The sequence below is a fragment of the Gopherus evgoodei genome, chromosome 18 (genome assembly GCF_007399415.2).
Source record: "Gopherus evgoodei ecotype Sinaloan lineage chromosome 18, rGopEvg1_v1.p, whole genome shotgun sequence".
NCBI lineage: Eukaryota > Metazoa > Chordata > Testudines > Testudinidae > Gopherus > Gopherus evgoodei.
The window spans coordinates 10,452,611-10,469,932 of NC_044339.1; the positions used below are offsets into that span (position 1 = coordinate 10,452,611).

Below are 17,322 nucleotides of genomic sequence, written 5' to 3' on the forward strand. Positions count from 1 at the left end.
CACCTTGCTTAGAGCAATTTGAAGCACATACTGCGAAATTTCACTGCTACGAGTTTTCTGATGAGACGTATTGAACTTGGCTTCTCCCAATTCAACCTCCTCCTCTTCATTCTCTGAATTCCATTGTGAGCAACTGGTGGAAAGCACAAAATCAATCTAAACAGCAACTTGTCTCAGAAGAGAGGAACTAGGAGATCCACCACAGACCGTGCCTCTCAATGGCGCTTCGACAGATAACAAGGACCTCAGAAATCCACAACAGATCAACAGGGAGGGATAACTCAGTGGTTTGAGCATTGGTCCGCTAAAACCCAGGGTTGTGAGCACGCATCTTGAGGAGCCATTGGCGGGGGAGGGAATCTGTCTAGGGATTGGCCCGCTTTGATCAGGGGGTTGGACTAGATGACCTCCTGAGGTCCCTTCCAACCCTGATATCTATGATTTCTATGATCCCCTTGGCTTCTGTGGCAGAATTTCCCCCAGTTCCTTTGGCATAACACAGGGGTCGACAACCAACAGCACATATGCCAAAGGTCCCACTCAGCACTCCTCACTGCTCTGGGTTCCCACTGCTGGCCCCCTTGCCAGTTGGGGTCCCACTCAGTACCCGCTGCCGGCCTGGGGGAAGGAAACCCAGGCTGGCAGCAGGCTGAGACCAGGGCTGGCAGGAGCCGGCAGCCAAACCCTAGAGCAGCAGCGGGCTGAGTAGCTCAGCCTGCTGCCGCTTGGGGGTTCCCACTCCTGGCCCCTTGCCAGCCGGGGTCCCGCCGCCAGCCCCTCTCAATGCCCATGCTGGCCTGGGGGAAGGAACCCCAGGCTGGCAGCAGGCTGTGACCCCAGCTGGCAGGAGCCGGCAGCCGAAACCCCAAGGCGGTGGAGGGCTGAACAGCTCAGTCCACTGCCGCTCTGGGTTTTCCACTGCTGGCTCCTGCCAGCTGGGGTCTCTGCCTGTTGCCAGGCTGGGAGAAGGAACCCCAGGCCAGCAGCAGGTGCCGAGTGGGACTGGCAGCGAAACCCCGGCTGGCAAGTGGGAACCCCAACCCACCCCGCATGCCATCAAATCAAAAATCGGCTCGCGTGCCACCTTTGGCACGTGTGCCATAGGTTGCTGACCCCTGTTCTAGAGACAGTAATACAGCCAAGGACCCTGACACTTCAGATGGACTCAAGAGGCTGTCTGAGGTCACAGAATGAGGAAGAGGGCTCTCCTTGCCTCTCCTGAAGAAGCACCTTAGCTAGCTTCTAAGACTAATTTAAGCAGCAGGAGGTGATGTTATTAAATCAGTCGTTTAGAGGGGAAGGTACCTCCAGGGCTGCCCAGAGGGGGGAACAAGTGGGGCAATTTGCCCTGGGCCCCACAGGGGCCCCATGAGCCCAGGCCCAGCAGCGGTCCAGGTCTTCGGCGGCATTTCGGCAGCAGGGGACCCTTCAGTGCTGCCGAAGATGTGGAGTAACTGAAGGGCCCCCCCCACTGCCAAAATGCCCTGCGAGCCCTGGCCAGGTGGTGGTCCGGGTCTTCGGTGACATTTCGGCAGCGGGAGGCCCTTCAGTCGCTTCGGGTCTTCGGCGGCAGGGGGCCCTTCAGTGCTGCCAAAGACGTGGAGTGACTGAAGGGCCCTCCACCGCCGAAATGCCGCCAAAGAACCGGACTGCAGCTGGATGAGTACAAGTGCCACAGCTCCCCCGATTTGCCCCAGGCCCCCTGAATCCTCTAGCCGGCCCTGGGTCCCTCAGGGGTCACCCTAGACTGTTTCAACTACGACATTGTACTGTGCAGGGGATTAGAACTAAACCCAGTTTTTCTACCCAGTTTTAAAAAGATACATTAAAAAACCACAGTCAGTGGCCATATCCAAGTCCCGCTGGGCCAGCTTTTCTGTAAGTTCTCTGGAAAGTCACTGACAAGGGCCGCGCTTCCTTCCTGGCTCTCCGATGAGATCTGACTTCGGGCTGTAAGGGATGTTTAGTATCAGATCAAGTTGAGCAATGTTACTTTAAATGATTGATGCAACACTCAGCTTCTTCCACTGAATCTTCTGGAAAAAACATAGACGCTTTTCATCATTTAATTAAATGAGTGGGTTTTTACAAAGTTTAAAATATTGAACATACAGGCCCAGATTTGGCTCGTAGTTACTATTGCATAAATCTGGAGTATGGACTTATTCCAGATTTGACTGAAAGCAGCATCTGGCCCACTGCCTAATAACGACTGTGATAAATTATTGCACGTCTGCAAACAAATGTGACTCAGTTACTTAATACCTCATTTTCCCACAAGAGGGCAGCTGCCTGTCAGTTTAAGCTTATTCACTGCCTGAAATCCACAACTTTTCTGATTGATCTGCTGCCAAGGGCAGGTCTGAAACTGACACAGCATAGTAACACACTACCCACCCACCATTACCGCTCTGCGGCCAGCACAGTAGCATTGCTGCCTTGTGATCCTCTACGCAAAATCCCAAAGTGCTCTGAGTTCGTAGAAAACTTTATAAAATAGTTCCTTAAAATCAAGGCATGGTTTCTCTACCATGGAATGGCTCTTTCTGCTGACCCAGCCTTCCTATTTCTTGGCCGTCCACCAAGCATCACGGAGGGTTTGTCACTTATGCTGTGTCCAGAGCATGAACTTTCCTCATCAAGCTCTTTCCACTGTCCTCTTGGTGGCAGCAGACATTCCATTTTTGACTCAGACCTTTGTTGGCCTCCCCTTTTCATTCCCTCAGCTATTAGTTCCTACTTCAACCAGTCAACGGCAGAGCAGCATGGTCGAGTTCTGTTATCATAGAAACTTGGGCCTGGTCTAACCTGGGGGAGCGGGGCGGGGGGAAATCGATATAAGATATGTAACTTCAACAATAGCATCGCTGACGCTGACGTATCTTAGATTGACTGACTTCCAGTCCTCATGGCACAGGATCAATGGCTATGGCTCTCCCGTCGACTCCGCTTCTCACCCTGATGGAGTTCCAGAGTCGACGGCAGAGCACTTGGGAATTGATTTATTGCATCTAGCCAAGATGCGATAAATCAATCCCCGATAGATTAATCGCTACCCGCCAATCTGGCAGGTAATGTGGACATACCCATAGAATATCAGAGTTGGAAGGGACCTCAGGAGGTCAGCTAGTCCAACCCCCTGCTCAAAGCAGAACCCTCAAGGATTGAGCTCACAACCCTGGGTTTAGCAGGCCAATGCTCAAAGCACTGAGCTATCCCTCCCTCTGTGTTAGGTGTGATGAACGGAACAACGACCCCTGAGAAGTGACTCCTGGGGCACGAGCACTGGCCATGCAGTTTGCCCCACATCCCCAGTCCCTGTAGTAGCAGCAAGCCATTTATGCTTGATCAAGGCAGAAAATGAATGATATAAGCAAAACTGGCAGCAGAGAAACGATGTGGGCTTCGCTTCTTTAACATGTATCAGGTTTTCTATAACCTCGGTTTCAGAATTTCACACTTCTGATGTCAAAAACATACAGTGACAACCACAAGGTTGTGTGGGACGAAGGCAAGTGTGTGTCCAAAACCGACTGGCGGGCCTCGGAGCGAGTGGCGTGAAGGCGTTTGGGGTTGAGAGCGGCATGTTAAAAATGACAAAGCCAGCTGGGTATGTGTGTGAACTGCATGCTTGGGGAAGGTGGGGGTCAGAGTTACACATGGCAAAGTGAGTCTACAGGCAGCAAGGATGGTGTAATTTACACCTTCTTCTGGCCTCTCGGTTTGCTGATGTATAAGAGGGTCTCACTATAAACTGATGTAACACACTTAGGGACAGAAGGTGTGAATTACCTCATTTTAGCTGCCTTTAACTAGGCGTACCCATGTGTCACTTTCAACCCCCCCACGCATTTGCTCTGATTACAGCCCTGGATCTACATTAAAGGGTTGGTTGGTCTGATTTTTTTTCCTTTTTGAAACAAGTTCAGTGTTTTCAACCCAGGTGAGTGGCCTAGAAATAAACCTCAGTGCTTTGAGTGAGCAGAAGAGAGATGGATCACAGAGAACAGACAATGAAGTTAAATTACTTTGCCCAACCAGTTTAAAAGGGAAGTGATTCTCTGGGGAATCCAAAAAGAGCAGAGGAGGCAGGATCCAAGGTGCTGGTAGAAATGATCTTTCGAGATTAGTGATACTCGGATCTCAGTGGTTCAGGAGTCAAATTAGCAATCAGCATTACCCCAAAGAGCCACAGCTGTGTTCATCTATTGTTTCATTTACTATACTACGATTCATACTTAAACACTATGACGGGAAATTAAATAACTAATTACCAGTATTATTTTCCCAGCAAAATGACTGACCAAGTATTATTTTATCAACGACAATCGGTTAACATAGTAAACGCATCCTGACTGTTTAATAATTAAATCACACAGTGTTTTAATATCATGGGCGGCAAAAAGTCGCAGGAGACACAGAAAAGAGCTGCTTGCAGATCACGAGCCTCAGTCTGAGTATCACTGTTCTAGGTTTTAAAACCCAAGCCCCTTGGTCTGTATAATTTGAAACATGGTACAGAAACCTACTGAGGCACTGCTATTTCTGCCAGAGGGAAAGAGCAAAGATTTCTTGGTGCTAACAGCCCTAGATATTAAACCAATGTCTCTAATCAACTCAGACATTTCCAAAGCTGTAGACTGAAGGCACTGGCTCCTCAAATGAAATCAAGGCCAGTGTTTAAACTTCTGCCTTCCAAGCAAAAATAGAAGCCAGTCATCCGTCAACATCAATGGAAATTGCAGTCCCATATCAGAGGGCAGAATTCATCATACCTAATTTCTTAGCCACCCTCAGCCCTCCAAGTGCCACTCTCAGATCCTGTTCTGAAGCAATTCTAGCACAAGTGCTGCCTTTAGGTTACATTTCCACAAGGGCTGTCACAATTTTTCCATCAAGACTTATTTTGTGCCGAAAATTGAGTTTTCAACTGAACTAAAATGTTCATAGAAAGTGACTGATTTCCTCAAAAACGTTTGATTTTTTTTTATTGTCAAATAACTAAAAACCAAAAAGTAGCTGGCAAAAAAAAATAGTTTTTTTGAGGAAAATCAAAATTCTCCACACACAAAAATTGATGAAGATGATTTTTTTTTCATTTGTCGTCAAAATTTTCTTCAGAGAAAGAAACAATTCCAGTCAGCTCTATTTTTTACTATCCTTTCATGGGAACGTATGCATGGGAGAAAGAAAGAGAAAGGTAACATGATACAGATGGGCAAATTCATATCCTCTCTGCAGCTCAGAAAATGCTCGTTAAGGAGCCACCTTTCTGGCTTTTCTCATCCAATCAGTTTTTAGAGATCATGGGTGTGTTTGGGCAGAAAGATAAGCTTCGGGTTAACAATAATATTTTGCTCTCACACCATACTTCTCACCTGTGGATCTCAAAGCATTTTACTTGGGTGATTTAGCATTATTACCCTCATTTTATAAGGGGGGAAACTGAGGCACAGAGAGGCAAACAAGCCAATGACAGAGCCAGGTGTAGAACCCAGATTTCCCGATTCCCAGCCCCTTGGCCTGCCCACTGCATCACTGTGCCTATTAGAGAGCATCATGGAGGGCAGTGCTGAGAATTCTACCTTTTCATTTTTTTTAATGGGGGTTAGGCTAAATCAAAATTCTAGTACCCATATAATTAACTGACATTTCATGTGCTTTCTTGATTTGACTATTATATTGGACCATTGTCCATTATATGCAAATAGCCAAAATGTATGTGATTTCCCACATTCCAAGGTGGGTTTTCTGGAGACTACCCCCAGGTACTTCTTTTTTCCCCCTTTATCCTGAGCGCCATGTAGCAGCCCCTCGCTTTCTGATTAAGGAAGGCTAGACACTGCTTCTGCAGGATCCCTCCAGCACAGTCTGGTGGGACCACAAGGCATTTTCTTGCATAATGTCCACTCCTCCTCTGCCACCCTGGGATGGAATGTCTCATGCCAGACCCTGAATCATGAAATGTTTGCAATGCAGATTAAGAAAGACTATTTTAAAAACAGCAGAGATATTTCCAAGGGCTGACTGTAGGCTTCTATGGAACCACAAAAAAAAGATTATGAAAGCAGTTTTGAGTGACTTCTCAGGAAAATAACTTTGTCAGAGGCCATCTCTGTTTTCACTGGCAAGCATGAGTGTTTTGCTTAAATACTGTAGTCAAAATGTGGGGTGAAGAGGAATCCGTGACCAGATAATGAGCAGGGGGGAGGGATAGCTCAGTGGTTTGAGCATTGGCCTGCTAAACTCAGGGTTATAAATTCAGTCCTTGAGGGGGCCATTTAGGCAACTGGGGTAAAAATCTGTCTGGGGATTGGACTAGCTGACCCTCCTGAGGTCCCTTCCAATCCTGATAGTCTACTTAAATAAATATAGCAGATTCTCCTGCTTAGCAAAAAGAATGCCCAAACTATACCGACCCATAAGAAACAACCTTTCTTTAGGAAAATAACCAAAAAGTACAAATGCAAAACAAGATTAAAATCAAAGAGTTAAACCAAGGTTTCCTGTTTCCTTATTTAAATTATGATAAAAAAGAGTGATTTAAATCAATCCACCCTCTTGGCCCTATCACTTTGTGACCATAGGTCAGTAAATTAAGAGCTCTGTGACTCAGTTTAACCATTAGAAAAGAAGTCTCTTATTATTTTTGTCTGCATGGTGGCAATTCCTTCCTCCAGGGGCTGTGGAAAGGATTCATTACTTAGTGTTTGTTCAGCGTTTTGAAGATAAAAAGCATTGCATATGTGTTAAAGCTTACAATATCAAAGCATGGCACATGTTGCACGTACAGCCAAAATACCCATTACAAAATTCTTTTATCCCCGTACACGTTTCTGGCCTTCTTACGGATCATGTGAAGCCAACTCCTCCCCTGGCACAGAGGGCAATCTCCTGAAAACACAGCTGCACTGTGCCGATATGTGCAGTGCTCCGTGACAGCTAAAAAGGACCTCTTCTCTCCACTCCGTGAAGAGCAGATTGCTTGGTTCCACCAAGCCTTGATCAGGTTTCGACAGTGGAGCTGGAGATGCTGGGGTCTTGTCTGCACTGGCAGTTAAACTTTTCAGCGCCAGTGCAGGGGGAACATCCACTGTCAGCAATAGGTCAATTTCCTAAAACAGACAGGACCTTTGTCCAGGGAAGCTGTTTTAGCACCTTGCCAGGAAAAATCCCCATATCTAAGCCCAACCTGGTAAAGGGGTACTACTATGGTATCCTTAGCCAAAGATACCAGAGGCTAAGGTAATGAATTCACGGCGTTGGGACTGTCTGGCAGCGGATTGTATCACTCCGCCCTGTTTATGTGAGGAAAATTCTGAGAAAATTTCCCATCAGTAGCAGTGACATTGATAGCCCTGGACACACCGTGTCACTTAGAACTGGCCTGAGCTAGGTTACGTGAGATGTGTTGACAGCGGTCGCAGCCACAGGAGCCTTGTCTGCTTTCCCTAAGACCTGTTCACTGGGAACCAACAGTGGTATTTTTTTTTTTTCTTTTAAATTTCCCCTAATGTGAGCTAGGCCCTAGAAAGCTCAATGATCATCTTCCAGAGGGGAGGGAATCACAGGTGATCATTCACATACAAGCTAAGTTTGTCCAAGCTTTGTACAAGGACTAAACAAAAATAATTCCTGTTGGGGGAAGAGTGATCGACTGTGCAAACGAATACCCTATTTACACAAGTTTCTAATGCATCCATTGCAGGTAGGATCTCAACACAAATAATAATCCCTAATGTCCTTATAGGTGTTAAAAGGTCCAAACATGGGGCAAAACATGCATCTTGTAAAATAGTAAGAAACTTAGGAAATGCAGTACAGGGCCGGCTTCATGAAGGGTGGGGCCCGATTTGAATACCCAATGGCGGTCTGGGATTTCCACGGCACTTCGGCAGTGGGAGGTCCACTCCAGATCTTCCATGGCACTGAAGGACCTCCCGCCGCCGAAATGCTGCCGAAGCCCCAAAGCGGATCCCCCTGCCGCCGAAATACTGCCAAAGCCCCGGAGCAGACCTCCTCCCACCACCAAAATGCCACCGAAGACCAGGAGCAGAGCCCTCTGCTGCTGAAATGCCACCAAAGCGGATCCCCCGCCGCTGCCGGGTGAGTTAAAAAAAATGTAAAAGACGCCTAAGGTGCGGGGCCCTCTTAGGAGTGGGCGCAGGGCTCTCTTAGGCATGGGGCCCGATTCCAGGGAATCGGGGGAATCGGCTTAAAGCCAGCCCTGATGCAGTAGATCTAATATACTTGGACTGCAGCAAAGCATTTGACATGGTAGCACATAGGAAATGTAGCTAAATGAAAGAAGATGGGGATTAGTAAAGGAACGGCAAGGTGGTCAAGAAACCGGCTAAACGGGAGAAGACACTGGGTTGTGCTGAAAGGTGAATTCCCAGCTGGAAGGGAGGTTACTAGTGGAGTTCCTCATGAGCTAGTCTTGGGACCAATCTTATTCAGTACTTTTATTAATGACCTTGGCACAAAAAGTAGAAACGTGCTCGTGAAATTTGCTGATGATGCAGAGGAGGAGCGGAATATTACACAAGAAGATCTGAATGAGCTTGAAGACTGGTGTGACAGAAATGGAATACAATTCAACAGTTCAATGGGTAAGGTCATGGTCTAACCAGAAGAATTTCAGCTATACGCTATGGGCTCATCAGTTGGGAGTGAGAGGGAGAGAGACCAACCTGCGTGCGTGCGTTGACCACAGGATGACTATGAGCCATCAATGTGATGCGGCTATGAAACAGCCTAGGTTTGCATTTGCGGTTATCAGGCAAGGCATTTCAAGCAGAGATAGGGACGTATTAGTGCCACTGTACTAGGTACGGGTAGGACCTCATATGGAAACCTGTACAATTCTGGCCACCCATGTTCAAGAAAGCGGAGTTCAAGCTGGAACAAATGCAGAGAAGAGCTACTAGGATGATCAAGGGAATGGAGGGCATCTCTTTTGAGAGGAGACTGGAAAAGCTTGATGGGTTTAGCTTAGCACAGTGAAGACTGAGAGGGGATCTGATTGCCCTCTAGAACGACATCAGATGGTAAACACCAGGGACAGTGAAGCTATTTAAGCTAAAGGACAATGTTTGCACAAGAACAAATGGGGATAAACTGGCCATGAAAAAATTCAAGCTGGAAAGTAGAAGGTTTCTAATCATCAGAGGACTACGTCTGTTAACAGCCGCCCAACAGAAGTTGTGGGGGCAAGCAACTTAATTAGTTTTAAGAGCAAGCTGAACAAATTGATGACTGGGATTGTACGATGGGGCGGCTTGTGATGGTGGCTGACAAGGCTCTGGAGCCCTGAGGGTCCCTTCTGGTTCATGTCAGATGTCCCTAAGATCTCATGCTTCAGGGCTGCAGTCAGTCACCTCTAGGTTCACCTGGCAGTCTCTCAATCAATTCCTTGCCCTTGCAGGGGTCTCAGGCATTGGTGCACTCCTATTCTCTGCTTAACGTATAATAGTTCAGTCTCCTGTGGGCTGAAATACTTTGGTCTATTTCATTGTTGGGTTTAATGCAGAGGGGCTGGGTGGTGTTGAAGGCTTGTGATATACAGGAGGTTGGATTGGATGATCTGGTCATCCCTTGTGGTTTATGACTTGGCAGGGTAGGATAGGAAGATTTAATTACAGCATAGCAGAAGGCAGATAATCTAGAAAGCTTGGTCAAGTCACACCATTGCTCTGTGCCTCAGTTTCCCCATCTGCAATGGGCACACTGGTAATGACACTGACTTCCTTTACAAGGCATTTTGAGACCAACAGATGAAAATAACTTTATAAGGACTAGTTATGATCACAGAAAGGAAAAAGGGCCCTTTGCCAGTTACTCTTTCTGGAGATACGTTGGTCCTTCTCTCATTCCCCCTTCTCCCCCTCCCAGCCTCACCAAGCCTGCTGAGGAGGAGGATTTCCCCATTTGTTATATTGTCCTTAAGATTTTATAAACAAGTCTCACAATGAGTGTGGGAACCATCAAATGCAGATTCTGTTCTGAAATGGTTTCATCCAGTCCTGACTCATTGTTATTACTATCACTAATAACTGATTATTTCAGAGCGGAGATGGTCTCATTCAATAAAGACGCTTTGTTAGCAAAAAACTCAAGGTAAAGATTTGACTTAGCTGGCCCCATTGCTCATATTTAGCTCTTGAAATGAAGCGAATGGGGTGGAGAGGGAGGGGAAATCGAAGATGTCAACCAAACTCTATAAACCTCAAAGCTATCACCTTCTTGCAAAGCAGCTTGCCGGGGGACCTACCCATCAGACTCTCCTGTTACTCTAGAACCTCTGTTCAGGGGACCCCTAAAAAGAAAGCGAAGACAGCAAAAACATTCCAGGGAACCACTCCACCTCTCACCCAGCTTGGATCATTCATTCTTCATTGACCCTATGATCTTAATAATAATTAATATATGAGATATACCTATCTCATAGAACTGGAAGGGACCCCGAAAGGTCATCAAGTCCAGCCCACTGCCTCCACTAGCAGGACCCAGTACTGACTTTGCCCCAGATCCCTCAGTGGCCCCCCTGCAAGGACTGAACTCACAATCCTGAGTTTAGCAGCCTAATGCTCAAACCACTGAGCTATCCCTCCCTTGCAGGTGTTGAGGGTTGATAAGTCAGCTGGAGAAGATTCACTTCGTAAGTTTTATCCCTTGTTTCTTATGTCATAAAGTACAACCTCTGCATGAGAACTTTCACTTCTGCCCCACTCCATCTCTTCTCTTCTGTTAATATCTAGACATATTTAAGAGTGCCGTGTAATATAATTGGCATGCATTTTCAACACTGCACGTGGGTTGGCTTTATCGAGGAAACCTCTTGTGAGCTTCAAAAATCAAATTCAGCTGCTTCCCTCATCTGTGAAAGGTACGGAATGAAAACATGGTAACCTCAAACTCATTTTAATCTTCAGTATTTCTCTCCCCTTTCGTCTTTTGATTGTGTTTCCTTCCCCCACTGTCATCTCTGAACCTCAGTGGGGAGGCAAATTGAACTCAGCATCTTTGGTCAAGCGAATCCAAAGAGCTGTTCCAATTCCAGTGGGCATGTTAACATCAGTAGCAACCATCACCCTAGCATGGGTATCACAACTGTTCCTGAAGGCAGGAAAAGAGAGGAGGAGGATGAAATGGCACATTTCCCCATCCAAAGGACCAGCCACTCCAAATAAAAAAGCTTCAATTTTATCTCAATTACATACAAGATTTACCAACTCTGAAAGAGAAAATATATTAAGTTATACAACTTCCAGCCTTCTTTAACTGCAGCCTAGGGCTAAACACAACTAACAACAATTTGCAAATTCTTGTGTGGGCAGAATATGCCATTGTGTTAGTCATGTCACAGCATGACTAAAAGTTCAAGTATAAACATGCCACCCCCATGTTTAGGGTCAGAAGCTGGGAGGAGTGTGGACAGTGGCTCTTCCTTATCCCCAGATGTGGTTGTGAGCAGGATGGAGGTGGAGGTGTTTTTTCCCCTCAGAGTGGACTAGCAGTGAGCACACAGAGACTTGACTCAGCTAGTGGACCACTGCACTTAGGGCCCAATCCTGCTCACAGAGTAGCCAAAGAAAGTTTTATCACTTCATTGGGAGCAGGAGGAGGCCCCAACAGAGCAACAGAACCCACAAGCCCCTAATAAATTTGAGACTATCTTGAATATTAGAAGATGCCCAGAACTCAGCGATTCCCCTGAGCAGTAAGTTTGATGGATCTCAAAGATCAGTGCTGTTTACAAGGGAGCTAGATCCTATTTTCAACTGCAAGACAATAAAGACCAATGAAATAAAATGAAGGAAAAAAATCAAAATGCACCAGTACAAAATGGGGAATAACAGGTTAGGCAGCAGTACTGCAGAAAAGGATCTGGGAGTTACAGTGAGTCACAGATTGAATCTAAGCCAACAGTGTAATGGTACTGTGAAAAAGGCAAAGGTCATTCTGGGATGGGTCATCATATGTAAGACATGGGAGGTAACTGTCTCACTCTGATCGGCAGTGGTGAGGCCGCAGCTGGGGTAATGCATCCAATTTTGGGCACAACCCTATAAGCAAGGTATGAACAAGTTGAAGAGTCCAGAGGAGAGCAACAAAACTGATAAATGGCTTAGGAAAACCTGCCCTAGAATGAAAGGTTGAAGGAACTGGGCATGTTTAATCTAGAGAAGAGAAGGCTGAGGGAGGACATAACAGTCTTCAAATATGTTAGAGGTTGTCATAAAGAGGACAGTGACCAACTGTTCTCCATGTCCAGCAAGAGCAGGATAAGCAGTAATGGGTTTAATCTGCAGCAAGGGAGATTTAGGTTGGTTTGACACAGAGATTCACTACTCTTTGTTCAGCAACTTTTGTCAGAACTGACAGTCACTAACACACTGTAGTTGCAATATATACCCACAAGGTGGCATGCAATACATCACTGAAAAACTAATAATTCACTGATTATTAATATTCTTGTGTGGTGTCTGTAGATACAAAGAGTTATAGCTATGTGCTAGAAATATGGTCTTAAAATGTGCTTGGCAAGAAATGCCTAAGAACAAGGGATGTGTATTTGCTTGTCTTGGTCATCAGGTGAAGACAAAGATGATACCATCTATATAAAAAAGGTAAACAAAGCCCTCAGACTAGAGTGTGAGGGAGATATCTCTGTCTTTATAATTAAGAGGCTCTGTACCCCAAATGATAAACAATGAATGCTACTACAGAAGCATATCCAGTAAGATCTTTTATGACAGCCTGTGGCCTGCTGGAGATTAATATAATGGTGCAATGTATGCATGAACGCTACATGAGGAATTATGGATACTCACTGATGTTATGCTTCAAAGTTTATGACCAAACACAGGGAGAAACAGATTTTCTCCCAGAGAGGAGGGAAGGCAGCTGTATACCTCTCTCCAATGTAAATTAAGCATTATGGAATCAAAACAATGGAAGCCTCATTTAGATACCAATCAGCAGGGAGATGAGAGGTACAGCAGGAGACGTTCCTGCTTCTTGAAACAGGATCAATGAATTCTGAGAAGACAGCCTGGCATCTGCATCCCCCCACCGTCCCCCAGGCAGAAAAGGTGGGGCTGACTTTTCAAAGAAATTTCAGAGGTTTACTGAACTTCAAAAAGAAAGGAAGAGACCCCCATAGTTGTCCATCACTTGGAGGATTCAAGTGGCCAGAGCTCTTGAAATCACAGAACGTTGCGTCCTTCAACCAGAGAGGCTGAATTTAGGCAAAGATTGTAACTTGCTAAAATTAAGTTTTAATCTTAGAAGTGTATTTTTGCTTTTGTTTCTTTGTAACCCCTCCTGTCTTTACTCCTAAGATTCGGTATCACTTAAACTTTCTGTTTAATAAACTTGTTCTACTTTTACTGTAAACCAATTCAGGGCTGTGATTGAAATAAGAGCATGTTTGTCAAGCCCCAGTTCAATTAATGAGCTGCGGTTTCTTGTCTCGTTAAAGGAGCTATGAACGGAATAACCTCCGGGAGTGTTCAGTGAAAGGGCTGGGCACTCTAGGGAGATGGCTCTGGGGAACTCGGGAGTCAGGCTTCAGTGTTTATTACCTGCAAGACAAGGATTGGACTGATGAAGTCCCGAAAGGTTTGCTGGCAAGACATACAAGCTGATGTGTCAGGGAGCTGTCACACAGTTTAACAGTAGCAAAACTCTCCCTCGCTGAAGCTGAGAGGGGTAGGTGGTGATTCAGCTCTGGGAACCCCAGCAGCCTGTCAGACAGCAGCTGCTCTGAAGGAAATTCAGGACGAGAGGCTGTGGGGTGACTCCGCAAACAGTAACTGGTGGTGGAAGCCAGGGCGGGACCTGCAGGCTTGCTGGTGTCAGGGCCATGAGTCACAGCAGCAGAGCATTTAAGGCACCCAGAGTCACAGGGCAAGGGGTGACACAACCCCTTTCGGTCTGAGTTGAGCCCCAAAGCCTCACAGTTGGATATTAGGACAAACCCTGTAGCTATGAGGATAGTTAAGCCCTGACACGAGTTACCTCAGCAGGCCGTGGAATCCCTTGCACTGGAGGTTCAGAGCAGATTAGACCAGTGGGTCCCAAAGTGGGTTTGTGAACCCCTGGGGGTTCACGAAATGTTACAGGGGGTTCTCAGGAAAAAAATTCCCTAATGGCGGACAGAGCTGTCCCTAGGGACCCTGGGCAGCTTGGGGCCAGCAGCCCAGAGCCTTGGGGACTTCCAAGAGCTAAATAGATCAAAGCAAGCATATCTATCACTCTGAGGAGATTGAAACTTCAAGACTCCTTATATGAAATAGAAAGGGAGGTGGATATTTTCTGCTGTTTTTAAAACTTAATAGGTTGCTAGTGGGTTGTTTTTTAATTATTATGAAGAAAAGTTTAAGCTTTGTTGTAACGTTCATTGTTTGCCTGGACTGCCCAAGACCTGAATGCTTGTGTAGGAGGAACTCTTTGAGTTGGCTTCTTAAATACCTTCACACTGTTCCACATCTGATACTTCTTGATGAAATATAGGAGCCAGAGGCGCCAGTACGGGGAGGCAACAAGGTCATGTGCTGCTCCCACATCAGCCCCCACCCCCCATGGGTCCCTCCCTCTTTTTTCCAGCAGCACCTGTGGTCCCCCCCCTTTTCTGGGAGTGCCTCCCTAGAACTCAAGGCGCACGGGGGCTTTGCCCCCAGAACCCTTTTTTCTACTGATGCCTCTGATAGGAGCCTCGTTTTATAACAGGCTTCATCAAAAGTGATACAAGCTACAAAAGTGAGATCTTGGAACAGTGTTGCTATTTTCATAATGTAATAAAAATACTGTGATGATGAATCATAGTTAATAAATAGTGTGTAATAAGCATGTCATAAAAACAAATTTTATATTTCCAAGATTACTGCTTTTATAATTTATGCTGAGGTAAGAGAGAAAATCCCTGGAAATAAATATTTTTAAGAGCGAGTTCACCAGACTTGACATTTTAGTGAAAGGGGTTCACAGGTTGTTAAAGTTTGGGAACCACTGGATTAGACAAACACATCAGGGTGGTCTAGATTGATTTAATCCTGCCTCTGCTTGCAGGGGGTGTGTGTGTGGGTGGGGACTCGAGATTCCTTCCAGCCCCACATTTCTATGACTCCCTGAAAATGAACACATCTTTAGCCTGGGAACACTAAACCCTTTGGATATCCCGTGGATATGTTTGTTCGAGAGCATGAAAGTTTGTTCCTTGTCTTCACTATTCTGGTGCCAGCAGGCACGTGAGCTAGCCCAGCTGAAGCGAGGGTCATTACTGAGGTAGTGCAGATCTTAATGGGTTATGCTGCAGTTGAGTCTTGTGCTGACTGAACTCATTCATTAATATTCATTTAAGCTCACAGAAAAAAAAAGTGTGGCGGTGAATCACAGGGAGATGAGAAAGGCAGTTTGCTATAGATGAGTCGTACATCAGGAAGAAAAGTATATTACAGTAAAAAAAAAATTTAAAATAGGATCTTCTACCCGTACTAGCTGCTCTGGAACTGACTACAGTACTGCAGTAGCAAACCATTTGCCTCCTTCTTGGCTCCTACTCAAAGGCTAAAAATACTGAAGAGAATCCTGCCCAAGTCTAAGACTGTGACCAGACAAACTTCATCTGTTCGATGGGGTGTGTGGAAAAACGATCAATAATAGCTGGTAACTGAACGTAAAAAAAGGAAACTAAAGAGCAGAAAAACCAATTTAAAATATAAATAGGCTATGAATTGTCAAACACTAAATAGGAACATCTGAATTCCAGTGGTGCCTCAGGCTGCCAGCAAGAGTCATCATACAGAAACACAGTAAAAAGACAATCCTTGGTCCAAAGCAATCAATCTTAGTGATTCCAGGTTTTAACTGGCATGGGATAAGTAATGGATGGGACCCGAGTCTGAATATTGGCACTGAATATTAGAAAAGCAAATGCACTGTCTCTTGCAATAAAATAATAATTTTGTACTGACATAAGGTCTTTCCCACCAAATCAGTCTGAAGAGCATCAGGCCAGTCCTGCAATCCTTACTCAGATGAGTAGTCCCAAAGACTGCCCAGGTGAGTAGGTTTTGTAGGATCAGGACCTACATACATATTGAGGAATCAGTCCACTTTAAGGATGAGAGACAGATCACCATGGTACAGTAAATTGTGGGAGTGTGGGAGGGGAAATTACAGCTCAAGGCCACAGGGTAAACCCCTACTTTTACCAAAAGGGCCACGAGGATCTGCTAACGTCAGGGCAGAATAGGCAGGACTAAGGGTTCTGAAAGGTCTGCTCCAGAAGACCCACAAGCTTTAAATCTGGCTTTGATCTGGATTTAATAATCTCCAAGCACACAAAGTTCTCCTGAAATATTTCTCCATAATTTGCCATGATAGGCACAGCATACCTACAAATGACTCATTCACATGGGACTGTTTGGGTTTCACTAACATTTCCATTGACAGGGGAAAATCATTAAGAGGTCAGCTTAGGGCCCTGATTCCAGCATGCACTCACCCACTGGCTTGACTTCTCTCAGGCAAGGCCCTGCATGGATCCTACTCCCAGGCATTATACACATGTATAAGCTGCACAGGATGAGGGCAATTATTGGGAACTGCACCAAGATACCCAGATTACTAGATGACCTGTTCTCCCATTCTAACACCTACCGAGAACCAATATTAACTGAGCCCAGAGCTGAAATCTCCTGGGTTGGAATCAAGAGCTTTAACAGCTCAGTCTTAACCCAGGGATCAGTTGGGGGAAGAGGCAGAGATCACGATGATCTCTCCTTGAACGAAATTAAATGCAGAAGCCGCCTCCCATTCAGAAGTCACTACAGAAAGGGGTTTGGGTGGTCCAAAGAAGGAGCAGTTTTCTTCCTACCGACTTTAGGGAACTTGAGGTCAAGCCCGAGTTTCTCCGCTTGTAACCGAGCCTGGACCAGGCAGATTTCCCGAAATCTCCGGGGGCCTTCCAAGGTTTAACGAGGACCCGGGGCGAGCCCGCTTCCCCCGGGACAGGCTCCGCTCGCCCTGCGTCCCAGCTGATGAGCCAGGGACGATTGTCGTGTTAGCGACGGAAGAATCCGGATCCTTTGCTCTGCCTTTGCCGGCTCCCCGGGGCAGGCAGCGGGCGGCTCTGGGGCGAGCCCCCGCGAAGATCCCAACCCAGGGATCCCAACCCTGTGATTTGCCCCCTCTGCAACCCACCCCGGGCAGGGCAGGGCACCGCCTCTCTAAGCCAATAGCCGCGCTGGGGAAGCCGAGCCCCCGGCCCCGCGCAGTGGAATCCCCCAGCGCCCCCACACACCTGCCAGCCCC

General features: G+C 46.3%; 1 protein-coding gene across 3 annotated transcripts in view; it reads right to left on the reverse strand.

The window, feature by feature from the left end:
* LOC115636843 overlaps positions 1–17,322 on the reverse strand; it is a 75,343-nt gene that overhangs the window by 23,232 nt on the left and 34,789 nt on the right. The window lies entirely within an intron of this gene.